Source organism: Cebus imitator, unplaced genomic scaffold (assembly GCF_001604975.1).
Source record: "Cebus imitator isolate Cc_AM_T3 unplaced genomic scaffold, Cebus_imitator-1.0 Scaffold296, whole genome shotgun sequence".
NCBI lineage: Eukaryota > Metazoa > Chordata > Mammalia > Primates > Cebidae > Cebus > Cebus imitator.
Window position 1 is genome coordinate 2,469,299 of NW_016107611.1, and position 3,363 is coordinate 2,472,661.

The following is a 3,363-nucleotide window of genomic DNA, read 5'->3' on the forward strand; positions in this document are numbered from 1 at the left end:
ATAAAAACAAAAACAAAAAAACCCTAACTACAAATAGTCTAATGTTGATGGAAGCCTTGCTGATAACATAAACAGTTGATTAAAACATATCTTGTTTTATCTAGATATTTATCTATATATATATTTTTATCTATATATTATACACTTCTTACAATAACGTAAAATCAAGAAAAGAAAATGTTATTAAGACTCATGAGAAAGAGAAAATATATTTACTATGCATTCAGTGAAAGTTTCTGCCTTCAGTGCCTTTGAAGTTTCCTATCATACTCTCATAAAGGAAAAGGAGAGACATGTATCTCCAAGTAAGTACGAGCTGATTGGGAATGGGCTCCAATGGACATAGCTCTGCAGTCAAAATAGTTAGCAGATGGACAGGTTTGGAAAATGTGAGGTCCCATATCATCATAACCGACAATAAGCAGCCCAATACCATATGGTCTCCAGCCATATTGCTATGTTGGTATCTGGGTCTTGCTTCCAATTAGAGATACAATACAAGACACAGGAAGTGGCCTATTGAATGCAAACCTGGAATCCAAGCAGTCCTGACACATAAAAGTACATAACAGTCTAGCATCAGCAGTAAGCTCTGCAATTGAGCTACCAATATGGTTGTCAACATGGAGAATTTTTTCTGATGAACTTGCAAGCTCTGATTGTACCATTTTTAATGCAGTCAACACTGTATGAGTTGTTTTATTTCAGGACAACTGTGGCTGAACCTTGTTTAACAGCTTCCATTGCATATTCAGTGTGATGAATCATGCCCTGAGGGCTCCAAACAGTGACATCATTTTTGTACTGATTTCAAAACATGGTAGCAGCACGGGCCTGGTTGTAGCCTTCAGCAAAACTGAGAATCAAGGAGCTAGACAGCTTTTTGAGAGTATTTTTGTAATGTTTGAGGAAATTACCTGGTGGTATTAATTGGGCCAGAAACATTATTGTCTTTTGCCAATTAAGATAATAGAATGCAAGTTTCTACATTCTGAAAATTTTCTGTCCAACATACTTTCCAAGAGGGATTCACTCGGCATGATAAGGGGTATGTGTGGGGTTCCTGGATCTTATACATTATCATTTCATTGTGCTTAAAGAGCAAACTGTAGCCCAGAGAGGTTAAGTACATTTTAAAATTCCATAACTAGTAATGGGTCCCTAAAGTCATGAGACAGAATTATGAGAGCATTCTAGGAAACTTCAAAGGTACAAAAGGCAGAAACTGTTAATAGCATTAGTCTCTGAGGAGTGCAAATGAGCAAATGAGGGGTGAGGTAAAAGGAGGGGAAAGAGATTTTTATTTTTAATTTTTAAAACCATGTGCTGGAAGTTTTATTCTTTGCATGCATATCTTTGATAATTTAGGGAGAATTCAGGTTGGACAAACACCCAGGAGAGTGACCAATGGCAGGACAAGACAGAGAGGTAAGCATGAGTCCTATGGGGACGCACAGAGGGAGTCCTTAATTCTCTATCAGTGAGTGAAGTTGGAAGCAGTGTAGGAAGGTGGGGAGGTGAGACCCTGATGGGAGGTAAGAGTTACTAGGTGGAGGGCTTCAAGCAGTGCGTCATGCTGTGGAAATATGTTTGGGGTGTTGCAGGTAGTGACTGTTGGGCTGGATGAGGGAGAGCTTGTGACGGTTTAGGTGGAGAAGGTCCTGGAGGGGAAGGCAGGCCCAGGTAGTGAAGGGCCTTGTGGGATGAGCTGGGGAGCCTGGGTCTCATCCTAGATGTGGTGGGGAGTCATTCAATAATTTTAGGCAGTGAAAACTCATAATCAGATTTGCATTCTTCTAAAACCTGAGATTCTTCTCAACAAATCTTGTGGCAGTGGGTTACCCTAATATCCCACTCCTCTAATGGATAAAAGAAGAACCGTGATCCTGGCGTATCTTCCCAGACACCCAGGATTATCACAGTCACCACTGCAGGAAGGCAGCATTTTCCTGCACACTAGTATTATCTTGCTAATGTGTTTATTTACTTTTCAAAACTATTGTTTTGTCGGTGTCAGAGACAATGATCCATGGGTGTCTTGCATTTTTGCCAGCCTGGCAGTGAGGCATTGACTGTCCTTTTGTTCCACACTCTTTTCAATGATGTTTCTGTCGGAACTGCCTTGGAAGACAGAGGTAAAGTTACCCTTTAGAGCAAAGAATAGATGTTTACTGTCCTGGAAAAAAATGATACTCTTGGCTGGGCACAGTGGCTCACGCCTGTAATCCTAGCACTTTGGGAGGCCGAGGTGGGTGGATCACCTGAGGTCAGGAGTTCAAGACCAGCCTGGCCTTCATGGTGAATCCCCATCTTAAAAAAAAAAAAAAAAAAAAAAATGATACTCTTTTCCTCCAGGTCAGTTCAGCTCTGATAAAACCCTAATAATTTAGGCTCTGGTAAAATGGTTTCTCTTAAGGCGGAGCTTGTTAAGAACAGAATACTCTGGTGTGTTTCACAATGGTTACTTTCCCCCTTCCCACTTCATGCCAGAACATGAAAGAGATTTTTCTCCAATATTCATTGTGAGAACCCGACAGGACTCCTGGAGGTAAAACTCTTAGAAAAGAGCAGAGGCTTCCCTTTGACTGGGCCCCTGGAGTTTTAAATTCTCAAATTGGTCCACACTGGGCATCCGGGAATGCATTAATTATACTTCATGTTTTCCTATCCTGGTACTGGTTCCCACAGAGGTTTTTGATTATGAGCTCCTGTTGCAGTAGTTTTGATTCTCTGTACCCACTTGCCTGTCTCAGCAAATCTTAGGGCAGTGGTTTGCCCTGTGATCCCACTCTTTTAAAGGATATAAGAAGAATTGTTAATGTTTTTCTTTTTTCTTTGTTTGGTACTAACTTTCTGTTAAGATGTAGTGAAGATTTCCAAGCCTCTTACATGCTTGACTGGAAACTGAGAGCCCCAGAGAACATTTCTTTAGAGATGAGATCTCGCTGTGTTGCCCAGGTTAGACTTGAACTCTTGGACTCAAGTGATCCTCCCACATCAGCCTCCTGAGTATCTGGGATTACAAGTATGTGCCATAGTGCCCACCTCAAAAACCTGTTTTTAATAATGTTCATCCTCTGGAAGCTGAGACTTTCTTTATGACCCAACATATGATCAATTTAGGGTAAATGTTTTACATAGACTTGAAATAAATGTGTGCTCTAACATTGTTGAGATATATGTATGTGTATATATATACTTATATACATATCTGTATTTGTGTATGTATGTGTATATATATGTACGTACACACACACACACACACATACATATACACACACACACACACACACACACACATAAAATTATGCCAGGCATGGTGGCTTACACCTGTAATCCAGCACCTTGGGAGGCCGAGGTGGG

At 40.6% G+C, this 3,363-nt stretch overlaps 1 pseudogene; it reads right to left on the reverse strand.

The window, feature by feature from the left end:
- Positions 1–6: 6 nt before the first annotated feature.
- Positions 7–819, reverse strand: LOC108285376 (annotated as a pseudogene).
- Between the last annotated feature and the right edge of the window lie 2,544 nt (positions 820–3,363).